This window comes from Mus caroli, unplaced genomic scaffold, assembly GCF_978045245.1.
Source record: "Mus caroli unplaced genomic scaffold, Mus_caroli_1 scaffold_5, whole genome shotgun sequence".
In the NCBI taxonomy this organism is placed as follows: domain Eukaryota; kingdom Metazoa; phylum Chordata; class Mammalia; order Rodentia; family Muridae; genus Mus; species Mus caroli.
This window is the reverse complement of record NW_028227260.1, coordinates 79,600,867-79,613,159: the sequence shown is the minus strand read 5'-3', so window position 1 is coordinate 79,613,159 and position 12,293 is coordinate 79,600,867. Positions and strand designations below refer to the sequence as shown.

At 37.1% G+C, this 12,293-nt stretch overlaps 1 pseudogene; it reads right to left on the bottom strand.

Moving 5' to 3' along the window:
• Window positions 1–6,087: 6,087 nt before the first annotated feature.
• On the bottom strand, window positions 6,088–11,616 carry LOC110286273 (eukaryotic translation initiation factor 4H pseudogene; annotated as a pseudogene).
• Between the last annotated feature and the right edge of the window lie 677 nt (window positions 11,617–12,293).

Below are 12,293 nucleotides of genomic sequence, written 5' to 3'. Positions count from 1 at the left end.
TGGGCAAATGGATTTATCTGGAGGATATCATCCTGAGTGAGGTAACCCAGTCTCAAAAGAAGTCACTTGATATGCACTCACTGATAAGTGGATATTGGCCCAGAAATTTAGATTACCCAAGATACAATTTGCAAAACACAAGAAAATCAAGAAGAAGGAATACCAAAGTGTGGATACTTCATTCCTCCTTACAATAGGGAACAAAATACCCATGGAAGGAGTTACAGAGACAAAGTTTTGGAGCTAAGACAAAAGGATGAACCATCCAGAGACTACTCCATCCCTGGATCTATCCCATAACCAGCTACCAAATGCAGACACTATTGCACATGCCAGCAAGATTTTGCTGAAAGGACCCTGATATAGCTGTGCCAGTGCCTAGCAAATAAAGAAGTGGATGCTCACAGTCATCTATTGGATCGAACACAGGGCCCCCAATGGAGGAGCTAGAGAAAGTACCCAAGGAACTGAAGGGGTCTACAGCCCTATAGGAGGATCAACAATATGAACTAACCAATACCCCCAAGAGCTCTAGTCTCTAGCTGCATATGTAGCAGAGGATGACCTAGTTGGCTATCAATGGGAGGAGAGTCCCTTAGTCTTGTTAAGATCATATGCCCCAGTACAGGGAAATGCCAGGGCAAGGAGGCAGGAGTGGGTGGGTTGGGGATCAGGGCAGGGGGAGGGTATAGGGGGGTTTGAGGATACCATTTGAAATGTAAATGAAGAAAATATCTAATAAAAAATTGAAAAAATTGAAAACAGACACACCCCAAAAAATTTGCTTATAAATCAAATGTGGTCATTAAATTATACTTAAAATTATTTAACAATATATACATTTATTTTATTTTGTATAAGCATGTGTGTGTGTGTGTGTGTGTGTGTGTATGTGAGTGTTTGTGTCTGTGCATTTACACACCTATATTCCAAGGCAGTGATGGAGAGATCAATGTACAACTTCTATCAAGTCTGTTCCTGTCTTTGTTATGTTTTGTGACAGGGTATTTCCTGTTAATTCTGTGATGCTAGTTACTTCAGGCTAAGTATTCCGGAAGCTTTGGGGTGGTTCTTCTGTTTCCAAACTTCCATCTAATAGCAGGAGTGATAAAACTGCTAATATATGCCATCACAACAGCTTTTTACATGGATTCCAGGGATGAAACTCAGGCTGCCAGCATTGAGTGGCAGACACTTTTTCCTGCTAAACCCCTAAATCAACGAAGAAAATAAATATTTTTTTAAAGTTGCTTTAAGACAGTGAACTACTTTTAAAATTTCATTTAAATTGTTTGATTAATGAATACATTCTTAATCAGAGTAGAATAGTTCACTGTCATCACTTCCATAGCCTGTTAAACTACATCTCCTCTTTTTCTATTTTGAAAACTGAATAACACTGACAAAAGATTATGATAAGACTTCAAAAATAAATAGTATAGCATCTAGGTATGCTACATTCTTTAAACTGTGAACATTTAATTAAATATGAGGATAATGGAAATATAAGGAAATGTTTGGTTGGCTTTTTTTCTTTTTCAAGTCGTTGCTGTCTCTTTTTCCAACACGATTTTTGTGTGTGTGTGTGTATGTGTTTGAAAACAAATTTCAAGAACCTTTATTAGCTACATTATTATTTCATAGTTAGCTATTTTGTTAGATTATCCCTGTGTCTAAATCATTCTATGTTAAGGACTTAGTCACCGAAATCATGTTAAAGCTTTTACCCACTAAGAAATCATATTTCATTTAGGAAATTTCTGGTGCCATGCATAATTTGGCACTAATGCCACTCACCTGTGCCAATAGAAATTAGAGATTTCCCCACCAATTTCTACAGTAACATTACAGACTTAGTGGACCTCTCTAATAGTGTACCTACCATCATTTTAGAGCAAGTTTAATCATAATTTCTTTCAAATTTCTTATTCAATTAATATTGGAACTATAGAAATTTATGGAGTACATCATGACAATTCTTTTTTTAATTTTTATTCGGTATTTTCTTCATTTACATTTCAAATGGTATCCCAAAAGTTCCCCATACCACCCCCCCACCCTACACTGTCCTACCCACCCACTCTCACTTCTTGGCCCTGGTGTTACCCTGTACTGGGGCATATAAAGTTTGCAATACCAAGGGGCCTCTCTTCCCAATGATGGCCGACTAGGCCATCTTCTGCTACATATGCAGCTAGAGACATGAGCTCTGGGGGTACTAGTTAGTTCATTTTGTTGTTCCTCCTATAGAGTTGCAGACCCCTTTAGCTCTGTGAGTACTTTCTCTAGCTCCTCCATTGGGGACCCCATCCAATAGCTGATTGTGAGCATTCACTTCTGTATTTGCCAGGCACCGGCATCTCCTCACAAGAGACAGCTATACCAGGGTCCTTTCAGCAAAATCTTGCTGGCATATGCGATGGTGTCAGCGTTTGGAGGCTGATTATGGGATGGATCCCTGGATATGGCAATCTCTAGATGGTTCATCCTTTTGTCTCAGCTCCAAACTTTGTCTCTGTAACTCCTTCCATGGGTGTTTTGATAATGTAGCTTAGTCACTGGCCTTTCAATGTATTGCTCAAAGGTGTTCAATAATTTGCTATAATCTCTGAGATAGAAAAGTAAAGATATTTTTATTCATTGCATAGAATTACAGGTCAGTAATTAACATTAGACAGCATAAACTATCTTATTTTGTCAGTTTATTCTTTATTAATAAGTTTTTCTTATATTTTGTTTTGTTTTGTTTTTTGTTTTGTTTGTTTGTTTGTTTATCGAGACAGGATTTCTCTGTGTAGCCTTGGCTGTCCTGGAACTCACTTTGTAGACCAGGCTGGCCTGGAACTCAGAAATCTGCCTGCCTCTGCCACCCAAGTGCTGGGATTAAAGGCATGCCCCACCACACCTGGCTCTTACATGTTATTTTTATGTAATTGGCAGAAGTATCACTTTGTCAATTACATACTACACGAAAACTCTAAGCTTTCTACAAAAAAAACCACACAACTCTTTTCAACTTTTGAAGTGATATTTTTATTTTATGAATAAATAAATAAGCAAAATCTTAGATACTTCATGCCTAAATTTGTTGGTCTGCATTGTGAAACTCTGTTTTGCCTGTAACTTAAAATGCCCTGATGTTTTAGTATAGCACAAATTATGTCCCCTTTATCAAGAATAAATCTAACATCAGTCAAGGTTTACTCTCATTTCTCCTCAACTGTGCTATTTTATTTCTTACCAAGAATTATGGAGCATCATGCTATATAGAGAAAAACATTAATGCTATCATAAATGCACTTTAAGTTCTCAGCATGAATGTAAGATACTATTTTCAGAATATTCTCTCTGAACTCTGATACACTTGCTTTTAAAATTTTAAAATTCATCTATGCTGTTTCTACTTTAAACTCATTTTATAATGTGGCTTCAGGCTTCTTATTCACAAGACAGAAATAATATGGTCTCAAACCCAGTAGAGCCTAGGACTCTGACATTTGCAATTACTTCAAAATTCAGAAAAGCAGAGAAGATGAGCAGGCTGGAAAGCACTTGTCAATATATTCAATTGCTCAGAAAACAGGAGTTTCTCAAATATCTGTATCCTCCCTGCTATTTCTTTTGCAATCTCTGTAGTTTACAGCACTTTCTGTTAATGTGATGTTGGCTGCCAGAAAAGTACACCTTCACAAAATAAAATGCTTTCTAAATTGCAGATGTCAAAATTTAGTTGTTTTATACAATGGGAACAAACATCTCTCTACTAAGCTAAGTATATTTAGAAAAACCTTCTTCGAAGTTGAAAACAAATGGCTTGGAAAGAAATTATCAAGATGATTTATTTGCTTTCTTACTATGACTCAAAGGAAAAAAAAAAGGAATGGATTAGCATATAGTTAGATCCCAGTTTGGTATGATAAAAGAGTTAAACAATTCTGGCCATTTGACTTCTTATCCCAATCCAGTTATTATTTTTTAACACATTTAAAGAATAGAAGGTAGAATTAGGATTATGCAAGAACCCATTAAAAGACACCTGTATTTTCATGATTTTCCTTTACAATAAAATGATATATTAGTGCTAACAGGACAATGGACAGGCAAAGATGTTTTCAAGAACTGAGCTAGATAATTTATGACAAGTATATGATTTAATATTTCCTAATTTGGAAAAAAGGAATAAAATATTTTATAGTCTTGGCATACTTGTACTAGACCCATATTTTTTTCTTTAACGTGTTACTAAAGTGAATGATACTGTTTTAGCTTTCAGCAAGTTATGATCTATATCTATACATATTAGATCTGACAAAGGCTTCCCTATTCAAAAATTTGATTTCTTGTTTTATTCTCTCTCTCTCTCTCTGTGTGTGTGTGTTTATGTAAGAGGGGTTTTATTTATTTATTTAAAAGATCATTCACAAAATACCATAGCCATAGTATCACTTTTGGTCATAGAACTGAATATATTAAGTGTTTGGAATTCCATTCTTACAGAGTCAGCTGTGAGTCCAGCAACGTGGATGGATGTGCCTATTCTGTCTTTTCTGCATTGGAAATGGATTAGATCATCTGAAAGTATCAGACTTGATTACCACCACAGAATGTGTATCTGTCTTGTTAGGTATTGGTGTTACCAAATGGTTCTTATGCCAGAAGCAGAGAAGATAGCAGACAAGGGAAGAAGTGAAAGTTCTGTAAATTGCCTTTGAGACAAAGACAATCGTTAGCCAAGGGGTAGGCTGGCAGCAAACTGCTAGCTAATAAGGAAGCTGTGCACCACTCAGCCCTCTTTAAGGCTCTAGTGGCTGGCAGATCACTCCCTGATAAAACTGGTACAGATGGAGACTTGGTGCCAAATCATTTTCCATTTGTTGACACATAGATGTTCAAGCTAAAAGCAAAGCCTGATACCCTTGCTCTTAAGTGAGTGCTCAACACTGTCTGGGGTAGCAGGGGTCTGCCCCACAAAGGAAGCAGCAAACATAGTGGTTTCTAAACATCCAAGTACTAAGCATTTCAACAGCTGTGCAACTGATCAGAGAAAGTGCCAGGTCTAGGCCTTGAGCTACAGTCAGGGAGCAGCCTCTTGGGAAAAGCACCCTGGAACAGACAGATACAAAGGAAAGAGCACAGACTCAGTGTAAGCACAGCTGCCTGGTACAGCTCCAGCACCACCCTTGCTTTTTATTGGCCTCAGCTGCAGGAAGCAATTAGTTTCAGGGGTTGTGCCCCCAAGGGGTCTCCATGGTCCAGGAAATTCAGGGAATTTCCAAGCTTCTACTTGGTCTTAGAGTGAGCAAGAGTAAAGACATGTGGCCACTGGCACACCAGTGCAGAATGTCCAGACTCCCCTATACCCTTCTGGCCTTGCTGTTTGATAGGAGCCTGCTATGACTGAACAGGATGTTGTGGTAGGTGATAGGCCAGCAAACACAGCAACCTGTCAGGACCAGCAAGCATGTTTCTGTCTTTTAAAGCAATATGTCTCCAATTCTTCATGCTCATCCCAGCTGGATACCAACAAGTTACCAGCAGCCACCTAGCTAGTAGCTCCAGCTCTTTCCCAGAAGCCACCGCAACACAGAACTCGACATGCAGGTTGGAGAGATGCTCTGAGAAAAAGCAGAGAACAGCACATCTGGAGCATAGCCAGGGCACATAAAGGAAATAAAGAAAGAGAAAGAAAGAAAGAAAGAAAGAAAGAAAGAAAGAAAGAAAGAAAGAAAGAAAGAAAGAAAGAAAGAAGAAAGGAAGGAAGGAAGGAAGCAAAGAAGGATGAAGCACCTCAGCCCACTTTCCACACTTGATCCAAATCCACACCTTGTGGGAAGGAGCAGGAAGAGGCCAGGAGTGAGAGGGGAGAGAAAGAAAAGAGAAAGAAAGCACAAAACAGGCATTAGTTAGGTATAGCAAAGCCAAGAATTTCCTAGAAACCATTCGTTAATTGCGACCGGAACTCACAAGCTCTGTTTCCTCCTTAAGGAGGACAGTGCCAGGCCGGAATGGGGCCTTCAGGGCCACAGGCTGTGGTCTTGCTGTGGTTTTGTTCCAGCTCTTCATGCCCCATTTCTACCCAACCTAAGCTCATTTTTGCTCCTCTCTGGGCCTGCCTCCCCCAAAGTGGCTAAGTTGGGACTGGCTACTTGTTTGAGGGGTGTTGCCACTGTCTGAGGTTTAAGCTGCAGCTGTGCTCTCTTGTGCTCTTCTGTGAGTTCTATGAAGTCCATGTTGGAACCATGCAGAGGAGGACCATCTTGAAAGTGACTCTCCATTGGAGGTCTGCTCGCCGATCCCCAGGGTGACTGCACTGCCCGCCACCCACTAAAAGTCATCCATCGATGGAGTCAGAGTTGAAGTCATCCCGGGAATCTGGTCCACCACTAGATTCTTGAGAGCCACCCATTCCTCTGTTATCCGGTCTGTTCCTGAATCCAAAGCTAACTTTATGTTGTTTTCTGCCTTTTGCCAAACAAAGTGACCTATCACAAGAGTGCTCCATCATAAGTCATAGATTCCTTTAGGGAATCCACCTCATCAAATTTTATATAGCAGAATCCTTTAAATTTGCCTGTGTCTTTGTCTCTAACTAGCCGCACCCACTGTATGCTGAGATCCTTAAAGATAGCATCTATGTCACCTGGAACTAGTTTTAAAGGGAGATTTCCTATGTAAGCTGTGTATGGGGGTTCTGTGGATACTTCCTTTAGGCTTCCAGACCCATAGCCACCAGCACTGCCATGGGACACTTCTACAGTCACTCAAGCTGCTGTAGGACTGGTCATCATATGTATCAAGATCCGAAATTTGCCATCTCTACTTCTTGAAGAACCCTTGTGTTATTCTCTTTTACCCTGTATTACAGGTCAGAAAAACATGATGCATAAACTAAATCCTTCCATCTGATAGAAAACAAGCTTTTACTGGTCACAACCATAATAATATATCACAGAGAATATAAACTATTTATCTGGACCTGTACAGGAAAAGGTTGAAGACTTATGCTCTGAACTGTCAGTTTTTCCAGTGAGATTATTCCTGTGGACAAGTATTACATTATTTCTCATGACATAATACCTTATTGGATTCACATTGATTCATTCAATTACTCTTTTTATTCATTTTATTAGATATTTTCTTCAATTACATTTCAAATGCTATCCCAAAAGTCCCCTATACCCTCCCCCACCCGGATACCCAACCCACCCACTCCTGCTTCCTGGCCATGGCATTCTCCTGTATTGGGGCATATGATCTTCCCAAGACCAAGGGCCTCTCCCATTGATGGCTGACTAGGCCATCCTCTGCTACATATGCAAATAGAGACACAGTTCTGTGTGGTACTGGTTAGTTCATATTGTTTTTCCACCTATAGGGTTGCAGACCCCTTCAGCTCCTTGGGTACTTTCTCTAGCTCCTTCTTTAGGAGCCCTGTGTTCCATCCAATAGATACTATGAGCATCCACTTCTGTATTTGCCAGGCACTGGCATAGCCTCACAAGAGATAGCTATATGAGGGTCTTGTCAGCAAAATCTTGCTGGCATATGCAATAGTGTCTGGGTGTGGTGGTTGTATATGGGATAGATCCAACAGTGAATTTATGAAATTATTAGGCAAATGGATGGATCTGGAGAATATCATCCTGAGTGAGGTAACCCAATCATAAAAGAACACACATGATATGCACTCACTGACAAGTGGATATTAACCCAGAAACTTAGACTAACCAAGATACAATTTGCTAAACACATGAAACTCAAGAAGAAGGAAGATCAAAATGTGGATACTTTGTTCCTTCTTAGATTGGGGAACAAAATACTCATGGTAGGAGTTACAGAAACAAAGTTTGGAGCTGGGTTGGAAGAAAGGACCATTCAATTACTTTTATATATGATTCTCCCAACTATTTTATATAAATTGTTCTGTTATGGTCATTTATAATTTACACGTTTGCTATTTAACTGGTCAATTTTTCAACCCTTATGCTTTTTTCATTCATTACTAACACTTCACATTATTCAAATTCAATTTAAAAAATATTTGATAGTACACATATCTAATGAGATAATTACTATTTTTCCTTCAGTCTTCTTTCTTGCTTCATCCTTTATTTTTCTGGCTCCTGAACTCTGAAGTGTATCAAATTACAATTGGAAACTATTTCTTCTCCATATACAATTACTTTCCTCATGATTTTATTCAAAATTGTAGATTTAGTACATGCTATTATATATTCCATGCACCAGTAATTCTCAATTTTCTATTGACAACTCAAACGTCTTTAAATTATGGGCATTAAGGTTTGGTTTATGAAAAGGAAGTACATTTGTCAAAGACAAATTCCTTAAAATATTCTGATGAGTCCATATTGATAAGCCCTGTGCCTTTGTTTAACCCATAGTGAATACAGACAGTCTTTATAGAAACAAATAATAGTATATGTAAAACCTTTTTTATGATTGTGCTATGGAGGAGTAATAGCCAAATATAGATTTACTAGTGGAAAATTTATGTGTTGGCAAATAAATCAACCAAAATATATGGGCATCTGTAGGAAGAATTTAAACCACAGACTTACTTGTCAATGACAAGTCCCTATTTCTAGCAGCTTCATTTAAGGGTGCTCTTACTTAGAGCAGAGGGAGCCCTTAAGACTAACTATAAACCAGAAAGTGTTCTTGTTAAAGAATGAGCAAAGAACATGGAAAAATGAGATTTTAACTTATTTTTATGTATGGCATTTTGATTTTATTGTAAATGTAATTGTTTTATCAATCACATGTCTTGATTGCTCACTGAAAACATATAAGTGTCCCCTCCCTAAAATTTATTATATTGTATTAAAATAATAATGGTGACTATTTTTACTTCATTTCTGATTTTAGAAGTAGTAATATACATTGGACTCAATGGAAAACTTGTTCTGGAAGCACAGCTGTCTTGTTGTCTCACCCCAACTTCATACCTAATCATTGCTATCACCTCCAGAGCCACTTTATCAGGGTATGGGCTGCCCACTGTAACTGTGAATGGGAGAGTAAACACCACAATAGAGAAAACATTCTGTCCTGAGAAAAGTGAGAAAGTAAAACATTTCCTACATCTCTTATCCCATGTTATAGTAGAGAGTACAATCAGAAGGAGAATTTGGAAGGTAAGCCATTGAGAGAAAGCTCAACTGGTTAAGCAAACTGACTGTCTCAACTTCCCTAATTCTTTTCTGCTGAATATTCTGAGCATTCCATTTGATGATGGAATGCTTACCTGATGTTGTTTGTTCTTTGACATGGAATCCTCACCCACAGGGATACTTTGCTATGCCTGGGATTCTGTTTTCAACTTCACAAACTATTTAATTACAGGGCTTGTTTAAATAGGAAGTTCTGATAGTCACTTTAAAAATTATTCAGTTTTTGTAAATTAAATTTAATGTTTTCGAGGATATTTGTGGTACTATATGTTGTTTGCATTAACTCTGAAAATTCTACAGGCAATTGAATATTTAATACTTGAATTCTCTTTACAAAAATGATGATTCACCTCTGAATTTACAAAGAAATGCCTTCTAAGGAAATAAAGCAGTTTATAGTTCTCTCATGTACTGAGTGGCAGGTTACTAGTCAGTAAGCCATACACAAGGACCCCATGAAAATGGGTAAGCTTTAGTGTCCCTCTTTTCTTTGAGATTTCTTTTCGTCCCATTCCTTTATCAATAGAAGTGGCTGTTCACCTTTTTATTTTAATATAATTCACACAATACATTTGATTACAGATTTTCTTCTCATATCTTCCTCACCCATCCAACTCCACATCTTATTTTTCTCTCTTATTTGAATACACATGCTAGGCGTGGTGGCACACACCTTTAATCACAGCACTCGGGAGGCAGAGGCAGGCAGATTTCTGAATTTGAGCCTAGCCTGGTCTACAAAGTGAGTTCCAGGACAGTCAGAGCTATACAGAGAAACCCTGTCTTGAAAAACCAAGGGGGGGAAAATAGAAGAAAAAAAAAAGAAGAAGAAGGAAAAACAAAAAAAGAAAAAAGAAAGACACACAGACAAATAAAAAAACCAACCAACCAACCAAATGGAAAAACAAAACAAAACAAAAAACAAACAAACAAAAACAAAAAACATTTAGCACACATAGACACACACACACACACACACACACACACACACACACACACACACCACGTAAAACCAAACACTTGGAAAACAAAGACTAATACATTTAATGTTGAGGCTTATGATTATGAGGGAGAGTATTCTATTGGAAAACAGCACAATATTAAAAGTTGTTGGAGGGCAATTTGTTTAACCTAGCCATTGCATATTTTTTCACTTCTATAAAGTTACTTCTAGGCAATCTTACTGTCAATCAGATGAGTACAAAACTGTGACCTCAGTCTATTTGCTGGAAACCTTTACCTTAGAAGAACTGCCATTCAGCTTTTACTTAAGTCTCAGGGGTTAGGTCAGGTGAGGAGATATTGTGTATATTTTTTTAAAGAAAATAATTTCAAACTCTTCACAGTACATGCAGTATTGCCCTCCTCAACCTCATCTGACCTGGTAAAATGGTAATGCCAGATTTAGTTGTAGACAGCTCCTTTTGGGGATATTATTAATTCTATACTAAAAAAAGTTATTGCTTTTAAAAGACTCAATGCTTTCCAACTGACTCGAAATGTCTTCTCTGCCATTGTATCCTTTATCAAGGCTTCCCTATGGAGTCTATTTAAAGAGAGATTCAAGAGTCAAACCCACACTGATAGTTTCTTAGAAGGATTTGCTATTGCACATGACAAAGTGTGCTTTAATAATCTGGAGGCCTTTTGTTTAAAAGACTTAGCATTTAAGGGGGAAAAGTAAATTAATCTTCATAACCTTTTGATCATAATTGTTTCATGTCTATATGCTTAAATTATTTTCTTCACAGAATGCACTTATATAAGTGACTTTTTATTTAAATTGTTGCAATATCTGTGTATCTGTGAATTCACTTAGTTATTTGGGGTTTTTTAAGATAATTGTCTTACTCTGTAGTTTAAACTGTTCCAGAATTCACAGTGTCACCCATACTGGCCTCAAACTTATGGCAATATCTTATCTCAGACTCAATAGTGCTAGCATTACAGGTATGACATATGAAGTTGTTGCTATTTTAAATTAACAAATACAGTGAATATATATCACAAGAAAATATGGCTTCTGGAAGTACCTAATGCAAACTGTGATTGTGTTAGGAATACAGCTGAAGAATGGACAACATTTTGCTCACGGCTCAACAGACAGATTCTGTCTTTCCTGTGGGCTATCATGGTACTTAATGCCTTACACTTTAATTTTTATATATTAGCATTAAGTGTCTTGTTTTAAATTTCAAAACATTGCAAAAACTTGCAAAATACTTATATATAGGTTAAAATGTCAATTTGAAAATGTAGTATTTGAAACCTAAATAGTAGTAGTTTACCACTTAAAGTAAGATGAAGAATTCTCTTTGAGTTCCTATTCACAAGAATGTGTAGTCTGCGTGAATTATTTTGAGATAGGTGAATTGTGTCTTTGTGAGTCCTCTTTAGAACTTTACTTACCATCTTTGACATACATGTTTAGTTAATCTTCCCATAGCAGAAATATGAATGTAACAATTATAGTAACAAACAATTTTAGAGTAAACCTTCCCATGTTCATACAAATAAAGCAAAGAGGACAGTGATGCTATTTGGAATGTCTTTGAAACATAACAGTCACTTTTTAAACAATACCTGTATGCCTATTCCTGACTGAAATTCTAAATCAATACTCTTGCAATTTTCTAGCTGCTTACAAAACATTTTCAGTTAAATCAAATATATTGGCTGTATGCTGAGTATATTAGCACATGCCTGTAATCCTACTATCTGGAAAGTAGGAATTGGAGAATCAGGAGTTCAGAATTGTCCTTAGTTAAATAATGAGTTTTAAGCCTACCTAGACTACATGGAACTCTGTCTTAAGTAAAGAAGCAAAGTAATCTTCCACAGAAACACAAGATTTACATAAACTACTTCATAACAGAATTAACTTCCCCAATCTGAAACCGAAATTACTTTATTCTGATAGCATTATTTCTGCTAATATTCTTTCTATATCTTTAATCCAATGTTCCAAATATCTTTTTTTTTTCATTAGGATCCACTTGCCCATAATTTACCAATCCACGTTAATTCAATCTCTGCTACTTGTTGTAATATAATTTAGGGCAAATAAAATGAAGAATTACTAAATTTTAAAATAAAAATGAT